General features: G+C 45.9%; 1 protein-coding gene across 2 annotated transcripts in view; it reads left to right on the forward strand.

Annotated features, from left to right (window-relative positions):
• The first annotated feature begins 218 nt into the window (after positions 1-218).
• The window catches only part of GPR116 (G protein-coupled receptor 116), a 49,797-nt gene continuing 39,864 nt past the window's right edge, over positions 219-10,151 (forward strand). For both annotated transcript variants that reach the window (XM_009319666.1, XM_009319667.1), the window contains exon 1: positions 219-445. The gene's annotated coding sequence lies outside the window, so the exon portion shown is untranslated. The remainder of the gene's footprint in view (positions 446-10,151) is intronic.

Consider the following 10,151-nt stretch of genomic DNA (forward strand, 5'->3'; position numbering starts at 1 on the left):
ATCACCGTGTTCTCTGACACAACAAACGGAGAAGGAAGATCTGCCCTGCCCATCCAGCATAGTGCTTTCAGGCTTGTGTTTTTTAGCTGCAACTCCACCCCGTGCTGGTGGAGAAGGGGTCGGTTCCCACTGATAGCAGGAAAGGGAGGTCACGGGGTTTGCTTGATTAAATCACCACAAGCCAAAAGGTTCTCTATCTCTCGCTTACTGAGAATTGCTCACAGGCTGTTTAATTTGTTCCAAAAAAGAAAAGCAAAACAAAAAACAAACCCCGAGCCCAACAACCAACAGCACACACAAAAAAGCAGGTGTGTCCCGAGCTCTTGGGAAAACAAAGGGCAGAGACTGAGGCAGGAGTTGACACTTCGATGGGAAGTTTCCTTCCCAGCACAGGAGGAGAAGTTTGGAAAGGACTCGGACACGACCAGCACTTCTTGTCCTACAGGTATGGATGATGTGTGTGAAATGTAGCATCGGTCTCCTTGTGCGGTTTAACAGTTTGGGGCAGGTGAAGGCAGCTTGAAGGAGTTTTCAGGGCCAGATTCTGACATTGCAGCGTAAGCTTTGCATGACCGGTAAACTTGCCGCTGTTTTCTGCTGGGAGAACTGCGATCGGCGCATGTTTCATTTTATGGTGATTAGCTGACAGTTTTCTGTAGGATGCTTTTGGTTTTTCAGGGTATGAATTAAGCCATTCAAGCTTCTGACAAAGTGCTACTGTCTGTTAGCTTGGCTAGTGAATTTTAATAGAGGTTATGATTAATCTAGTTTAAGCTCGGGGCTGCAGAGGTAAAGAGGGACGTGCACAGAAATACTGTGTTAATCTGAACTGCATTTATTACCTCCTAAGGCATGTTACATAGTTTCAGAAAAAAACAGATCAACTGCAATAGCATTTGGATTTTTTTCACTTTGTTTTATGCTTACGGTGGCTGGGATTTGCAATGCAGATAACAGGCACTGTATTTCTGTCAGCTGTATAAAATAGTGGGTTTGTTTCTTTTAAGAGCAATCTCTTGCACCCCCCTTCAGTTTCATATTAGGTGACGCTTGCTGACAGGGGAGAGGGACTTGGGGCACCCATGGCCACAGGCTGAGACACTGCTGTGTACTGTCTTTGAGTGTCACATTTATCCTGTTTCCATTCTTTTCTACTTGAGCTGTTTAAATGAAAACCAGTTTTATGGTGTTAATTTGGAGTGCTGGAGTGCTGTTGCCAGTGCTCAGTGCCAGGGGGGGTGCAGGGATGCTTTTGCCTCCATTGACGTCTATAACCCCAAAAGTACTGCTCCATCCAAACATCTCTGGTGCAGCAGTATCCACCGGTCTCTTAAATGACTGTGATTCAGAAAAAACACAGCTGTGGTGTGACTTTGTACAACCTTGTCTCTCCCTCCTTGTCAGTGGGAAAGTGATGCTCACCTACATGCATTAGGAGCTTTCAGCTCTCGGGGAGAAAGGTGTAATTGTTTGAATGCTGGAACTTTCGCTTTCAGTGACAGTTTTATGGGAGGCAATGAGCTTGTAACAGGCAAGGGAATAGCAAGGGAAAGGACGTTGGGAATTTGAAAACCTGAAGCTCCATTTCTATTTGCTCCATCACTTGCTGTTGCATGGTGAAAATGGCATTTCTCAACCCATAGATCTTCCTCTCACCCAGAAAATTCCTCATCTATTTCTGTCGCTTAATCTGTCTTGCAATGGCTGGCAACATTGCAGAATGAAGTGATACGTAAGGAAATTTAGGGGCAAATCTTTAGCATCTGCATAGCAGTGACACTTGACTGAATTCAGTAATGGAAAAAAAAAACCCGGTGTGACTATTTGGCATTTGTCATTATTTAACTTCCCTAGATTCCTCTGAGTTTGCCTCCGGTGATCCAGGTTTAAAAAACAAACAAACAGAACATGCGTAGGCTCTGGGAAGATATCTTTGTCCTAATCTCCTTGATTATTTTTATTTTTTTAACACCTCTTAGACAGGCTTAATAAAGCAGTTTTCCAAAGTCTGAATTGGAGACGTGGGAAATTCCTCAAACTAGGCAGAGCTTCCTCTCATTGTTAAAACACAAAAGACTAGTGCAGCCTTTACTAGAGTTCCTTTTTTAACCCATTCATCTTGATCAAGAAAGCCTCCCTGCTGCTGCAGCCGTTCATGGTTGCAATTCGCAGTTTGCCAGAAGAAACAAGGGCTTACAGTAGGCAAGCATGGATGTGAATTGCATCATCCGTGAGGGCATCATTACTTTTGAGGCTATAGTTGCATATTGTAACTGAAATGCACTTGCACTTGAAACTGAAATGATTTGCTGCTGGAATTAATCTCAGCCTTGTGTAAGAATCATGGCTTTTTAATCATTCAAATGTGATGAATCTACAGTAAAACTAAACTCCTTTCAGAAAATCGTTTTCCAGTTTTCCATGAAACAGGCTCTTAGGAGTGCCATCCTAAAGAGGGGTCCAACTGAGATTCGTGAGCTGATTCACTGTAGCTGCATGGTTGTGCAGAGTTTATTTCTCAGATGATCTTGCATGTTGCTTAGCATGCCTATGGGCAGTTACCACCCATCAACTAACCTGATCCAGCACCTGCTGTGTGTGGCAGCGAAGCAGCAGCTTGTCCCCCTTATCTGTTCTCGGCAGCATCCTGCGTAAGGACCGAGCCAGCGCTGGGTGAGGGCAGAAACTGGAGGGCTGTGATGGTGGCCCTACAGTGGGCTGGAGGGGTGGTATTAGGAAAGTGGGTGAGATGGAAGGCACAAGGTGGGTGTGCAGGAACAGGGAGCACGGGAAACAGCTTGCAAAAGATGATTCGCAATGGCTTGTTTCTCTCTGATAGAGGAATGATCCACTCCGCTTTTTTTGCTGGAAAGAGCAGTTCCTGCAGAGCAGCTAGCTCACTGTGGCAGGTTGTCTAGTAATTACAGTACTATATTTGCAGGTTATAATGCTGCACCGGTGGACTTTGTTAAGGAATTTTTGACTATATTTGCAGCCTATTCTGAGGGCTTGTCTGCTTATGATGATGGCCTGTAAGAGAGGTTTCACTCTGACAACCATCCTATGACATGGCATGGATGTTGTAACCTTAATCCATCATTTCTGCACCCAGCCCATATCTTCTCTCCAAACTTCAGTTTATCCATGTGGAAGTCTGTTATGAATTCTGCCCCAAAGCCCTCCCCTCTCCATCATAACTCCCATCTGAGCAAGCCAAACAAGATGGGAGTACTGGGTCTGTCTGGGATGGAGTTAACTTTCCTCATAACAGCCCATAAGGTGCTGTGTTTTGGATTTGTGGCTAAAACAGTGTTGATAGCACACCAGTGCTTTGGCTGTTGCTGAGCAGTGCTTGCACAGCATCAAGGCTTTCTCTTTTTCCCACTCTGCCTCTGTAATGAGTGGGCTGGGGGTTGGGAGGGGCTACAGCTGGGAAAGCTGACCCAAATTCACAAAAGGGACATTTCAAACCATATAACATCATGTTTAGCAATAAAAAACAGAGGTGGGGGGCAGGGTTGTCTTCCAAGGTGGCCATTGCTTGGAGACTTGCTGGGCATCTGTCTACTTGTGGGAGGTAGTGAATGATCGCCTTCGCATCATTTGTTTTTTCTTCCTTTTTTCTTTCTTTTATTAATCTGTATTTATCTCAACCCACTAGTTTTCTCACTTTTTCTCTTCCTATTATCTCCCCCATCCCACTGGCAGGTGGGGAGTAACTCAGTGGTTGTATGGGTGCTTAGCTGCAGGCCAGGGTCAACCCACCACAATAGGATACCTAGCCCACCTTTTAGACACCTTCTAATGGACCATTTTTGAATAAACAGAAGGTTTTTCCCAGCCCAGAAAAAACCTTTAACTCCCTTGTGTCATCTCAGTCAGCTGATTTACACAAAGCAATATTTGTTTTAGGAAGAACTCAAAGGTCACCTAAAATGGACCACTCCTGGCATTGAAATCCTTCCTTCTGGCTGAGAGGGAAGCTGTGTCTCATTTGCCTTCTAGGCATTTCTACAGCTCTCACTTTATCAGGCTGTTAGTGCAAGCACCGATGGGTTATTCCTGCCCCAGGTTCTCCCTAAACACCCTGTGAAGTAGGGACAGCTAATACCATCCGTGTTTGGCAGCAGAGAACTGAAGCATAGGGATAGCGAGGGTCTGTTTACATGGTTGACCGCTGCCAACCCAGCACTTAAACCCACCTCAAGAGGTCAGAAAATGCTGTGGCAGGCCAGGTTTGAGGATGCCTGTGAGTGGCAGAGCTCTATGTATTCCCCATTTAAATCTTAATACGAAACATTAATTTCCAAATGCCTTCCCCAAAAACATAATAGAGCTGTGATCTAGTATGTAATTTACTGTCCTCGGAAATTCCTCAAAACAGCAGAGCTTCCCCCAATTGTTCATGTACAGAGGAAAAGCTCTACTAAAGTTCCTGCTTTGTCTTGCTCCTGTGACCACAGTCTTGGCCCTCGACAACCATCAGTCTGAGTGTGTAAAAATCATCTTCATTCCAAAGCTGTCCCTACGTGCCTTATGACAGGCTGTTCACAGCATGCCCCTTGCTCTTGAATTGTTTTACTGTTCCTTCTTGAGGGAGAAATTCTTTAAATTCCTACATGGGGTCCCTAAAATCTGGGTCAACCGATCCTATGGCTGAGATCCCGGATGAGCCTATGCATGCCTCAAGTCTCTTCCGCCATAAAGCAGGACTGATGGCACTTCCTTCCTTCCTCTCACTATCCGTCCTGTTTCAAGCTTAAAAAGTCCAATTGCTGTTCATAACACTGACTCTTATCTCAGTAAGGACACACGAGATGTTGGAATCATACAATCATAGAATGGTTTGGGTTGGAAGGGACCTTAAAGATCATCTAGTTCCAACCCCTCTGCCATGGGCAGGGACACTTTCCACTAGACCATGTTGCTCAAAGCCCCATCCAACCTGGCCTTGAACACTTCCAGGGATAGGGCATCCGCAACTTCTCTGGGCAGCCTGTTCCAGTGCCTCACCACCCTCACAGTAATGAATTTCTTCTAATACCTAATCTAAATCTACCCTCTTTCAGTTTAAAACCATTACTCCTTGCCCTATCACTGCACTCCCTGATAAAGAGTCCCTCCCCATCTTTCCTGTAGGCCCCCTTTAAGTACTGAAAGGCTGCTATAAGGTCTCCCCAGAGCCTTCTCTTCTCTAGGCTGAACAACCCCAACTCTCTCAGCCTTTCTTCACAGGAGAGGTGTTCTATGCTGTTAATGTAAATCTGTCTCGAAAAGTGCCTGCTCTTTTCCTAAATGCCTAATTTCTGGCTCCAGCACTGTTTCAGCACCATATTACCAAACCTGGTGAAGGCTTAATCCGACAGCAGTTAAGGGAGGCTTCCCTTGTCCTTAATGTAAGTGCAGATGCTTTTGAGGGTGTTGAAGCAGAGGAGATTCCTGAAACTGTACAGTCAGTGGAGAGAAACACAGGTGCCTCTGAAGATTTGCCATGGGAGATGCCACCAAAATTAGCCACCAACCTTGTCTAATTGAGGGTGGAGAAGCTAAAGAATATTCCTAATCTTGAAACTTGCATTTTACTTAGGGCATGCTGGGATTAGAAGAAACACACGCAACAGCAACAGTGCAGTGTGAGAGTCTGGAGTTGTTCCCTAACCCTGAGGCCATCTGTCAGGGCACAGTACACCTCCATATGCCTGAACTCTGCTTTTCCCTCCGAAACAGGGCAGCCTAGGCTGTGCGGCTGACTGGGAACAGCCCCTGGCCCGTACTGTTCGTTGAATCATTTCTGTGAATCTTGGCATTGGCTGAGACAGGGAACAGGCTAACTATTGACTGGGTCTCCCGGAAAGAGACCTCAGCAGGTCATCTACTCTGGCCCTACATCTCATGGCAGGTGTTTGTTTAAGCTCTCTGAAGGCACCCCGGGGCCTGAGAAATGCCAGTCCTCTACCCAGCTCAGTGTTGGACCTCATGAGCAAACCTCCTGTCAGCTGCAAGTTATCTTTGCATTGCTGTGCTTTTACCCCAACATGCACCACAGGGGTTCACAAGGCTGGACCACCCCTGAAGTGTGATGTCATTTTGAAGCAGGCCAAGCATCTGTCTGAAGTCTAATATTCCTTAAAGTCTTCTGAATATTAATAAAACACACTAGTCCCAGCCTTGTTGATGATATTCTGTCTTGATCTCGCACCTAATGCCAATGATGAAGATGAAAGAGCTCTGATGATTTTGAAAACATTATAGACAAGTGTAGCCTTCAAAGAAGTTAAATACTAGCAGTATTTAGCATTTCTGAGTTACCCTGTGCTCTGGAAGACAGACCAGTAGAAAAATAATAAGGCTGGAGGTGAGATCAGTGGAACAAAATATAAACAATTATTTTCTCTCTCAGGTTTGATCATTGCAGAAGGGAATTATGAGATATAGACAACAGAGACCTGCCTTCACTGATCTAGGGGATTTCCCTCCATTTATATGATTCTTTGTGCAAAAGGTGGATGCTACTTTGTACTTCTACATTTTTGCTGTTAGGTTTGACAGGCCGGGCCCTCAGGCAGGAAACTCCTGCTGTCCAGAATAGGATTATACAAACTCCAAATGGCCTACACAACTTGCAGTAGCTTCCTATACAGCCAGCTGCGCTTGCAGCAATAACAGGAAAAAAATCAAGAGGTTAATAAAATGAAACGAGCAGGAAGCATGCAGTCATCAGACTTTCTAGTACTTCGGTCTATAGAAGTAACCCGTGGCTGGCCTGACTTAGGGACCTAATCCAAAAGTCATTGAAGCCCATGGAAATTCCACTTCAACGGATGTTGTTAGACCTCATGCTTCACTATATCAATATGGGAGTGAGTATATGGAGAGTTCCACCATCCCTGTACACACACACAGCTGAGCTCCAAATGTCTTGTTTCGTTGATGCTGGCTGTGAGATAGGCCTGCCACTAACTACTGCAGATGCTCCAAAAAGGATGAGGAGGGGGAAGGGAAAGTTCATGGCTCCATCCCTTCTCCCATCCCAGCCATCAGAGTCGAGTGAATGCATGCTTGTGTGTGTTTTTCCACAGCCTTTCAAAACATATGGTACTCAGCTATGTGCAAAGAGCTGGAATAGCAGAGTGGAACTTATTGTTTCACGTTATTTTTTTTTTCTTTGTTCCTTCTACAAAACTCCAACACAAAGGTCAAGCAGGAGCCTTTAGCTGGTGTTGAACAAAAACTCCTGAGCAGGAGGAGGCAGGAAGAGGGCAAGAATTGGGCAAGGCTTTCTTTTTCCAGTGAAGTGCTGATTTAAATGCCTTTTTCACTTTGGTTTCAGCTACCACTGTTTTCAGCCTGGCATATTAATGTGCCACATGGCACGGGGAGCATTCATCCCTTCACTTACAAGTGCCATGACATCTGTTTGCACACAACTAACTCACAAAAAATAAGAATTGTCCCCACAGTACCCCTGAAAACGAAACCTTTGCACAAATCCTACAGAACCCTTAGCATACCAGCTAGCTCAGCTGCCTGCACCATGCTAGGCACAAAGCTGGAATAACACAGTTCCTCAAACATCACAGAGAAAGTATCTCACAGCCTGTTTATTGCCTGTTTGAATCCTTATCACTACGCTGTTCGATTTGGAGTCCTTGATTAATTTGTGTTTATTTTATTTTTGTTCTCATTCAGATGTGTTATCTAAGGTCAGTGCAACTTCCCCCCTTTCCCCCCTTTCCCTTTTAGCCAACTCTCCCATGAAATATTGTTGTGCCTGGGTGTGTGTTCTGAAAGTCATTGTGTGTTTTATGTCTGAAACAAACATTGTCTGATCATCCAAATTATTACGCACTACCCAAAGGTCATGTTTTATGCACAGAAGGGAAAGCTCTTCTGTTGCGGCTGAGGAAGAACAAACTGGATGGTCACTGAAAACAAGGGCTTTGTCCCCAGAGATCGAGTCTCTGAAAAAATGCCCAGTGGCTATTTGAAAAGGGTAAACCAGGGCTCAGCTGCTACCAGGTACTGGGCAGCCATGGAGCTAGACTGTCTTGTGCCAGCCACACCTTCACACCTTCTAATCTTTAGCAGCTCCTGGTTCCTCCCTCCATGCGTCCTTCACCTCCACAGGTCTCATGGCACCACAGGCCGTTCATCCAAAATGCCTAAAGGGAGGCAGAGCTGTTTAAGCCACAGGAAAATGCTGGCATGGGGACAACGGATCTTAATTAAGTTCAAAAAAGATATAGGCCAATTGGAAAGAGGCAGAGCAGAACAAGTACCGAAGAGGTGGGATGACTGCTGTGCTAGAATGGCACAGGACTCTTCAGCCTAGACAGCTGATGGGGAATGTAAAAGTGATGTATGCTGCTACGAGGCCATGGAGCAAGTGTGCCATCCAGTGTGATAATTAAGGACCAGACCTGACCCTAATGAGTGGCAGATTCAAAGCAAGCAAAGGAGACTTAGACCTCCTTGCTCCTGGATGCTGTGGATGTTGGACACTCTCCTGGGTTTTCTTATAGTTCACTTCATTTTGTGTAAGCTTCATAGGCCATTAAGGGCTGCTAAACACCAAGGTCTTGCCTCTGCCTCCAGAAGTCCCTGTACCTCTGACAGCCAGAGGGGGAAAGCACATTCTGAAGATGTGCTGCTACAAGCTTACTTTGCTTTTGTAAAACTCTTCCCTAGGGCCTCTGCTGTGGCCCTCTTTGGGTAAGAAGCGACTGGGCTAGAGGATCCTTGGATCCAACCGACTGCAAATCTGCTTATGGCATTAAGCGACCACTACCCATTAGAGAAGTTGGGGAAGGGTGTCTCAGTGTGAACAAAGGAGGAAAAACACAGAATTAACCGCTTTTACAATGAGGCTTGACAAACCTCTAAAGCAGAATACAGGAGGCCGACCACACAGCGGGGTCATAGCCTCAGTGACCCAGGACGTGTCTTACAGCCCTAGGAGAGGGCCACGAGCTGAGGCTATGGACTAATATTCAACTCTGCCGGTTGAAGACGTTGCAGCCCCAGAGTTGTTTGTCATCCTCTTCCCGCTGATGCCAAAGGTGTGTTCATCTCTACTTCTGCACAAGAGGGGCCACATTCCCAGACACAGAATGTAGAAAAGTTTCAGCCAACAGGAATAAAATACCTCAGTCTGGGATGGCTGCATGAGGGTGGATAACTCTGTGTATTCTAGCACAGAAATGCTTGTTTCAACTTACACTTCTGCACTCATAATCCCTCACCAAAGAAGTCACTCCAGGGTGGTGCTTCTTTAGTTCCCCTCATCAGTTATTTATAGACGTTGACAAGATCCCACTGTGCCTCTCTTTTTCCAGGCTAAACAGTCCCAGCTCACTCAGCCTCTTCTGGTATGACAGATGCTCCAGCCCCTTAATCATCTTCATGGCCCTTTGCCGGACTGACTCCAGTATGTCTATGTCCCTCTTGTACTGGGGAGCCTGGGAACTGGACACTGTGATTCAGATGCATCCAGAACCAGGAAATCTTCTCATCATTAATCTGGTATCAAATGAGAAATGTTGTCCCAAAGACTCTAGAAAGAAGACATGTCTGGGCAGGCTAAGAGAGGCTACCAAATGTGTCTTCCTGTAAGAGAAAAGAGAGTGGAATTCTGGGAGTCAGACAGAAGCATAAGGTGGAATGAGCTAGGTCCCACTGAGTGAACAGAGGCTACCTGAGCTAGGGAACCCAAGTAATGAGCCACAGGGCTGTGAGAGTGTCTATAGAAGCAGTCTGGCCACCAGACATGAGCTACCAAACCCTGCTGCAAGGGATTATACAGCATGCCAACAATATATTACTTCTGGCTCTGGTACAACCCAGGTGTCTCTGCACCATGCTACACTGGTAAGGCCATAGAAGCCATGAGCTATGTGGGCATCATCACTCTGCCGAAGTTGGAGGTACCTACTCTGAAGAAAAGTTAGTTCTCAGCAGGCCTTTCTCATCCTAATACAGTGAAATGGCTCTAAGTGCAGGTGAACTTTGTTACCTAGCCCCATGAGAGAGGCAGGCCAGAGGTCTAGCGTTAGTGTGGTAGCTTCCCAGACAGGTCAGCTGTACAGCTAGCCAGCAACTGGGACAGTGCTAATGTCTTGCCAAATGTGGCAGACTGTTTCTCACCTTCCTCT

This window comes from Pygoscelis adeliae, unplaced genomic scaffold, assembly GCF_000699105.1.
Source record: "Pygoscelis adeliae isolate BGI_AS28 unplaced genomic scaffold, ASM69910v1 Scaffold121, whole genome shotgun sequence".
Lineage (NCBI taxonomy): Eukaryota > Metazoa > Chordata > Aves > Sphenisciformes > Spheniscidae > Pygoscelis > Pygoscelis adeliae.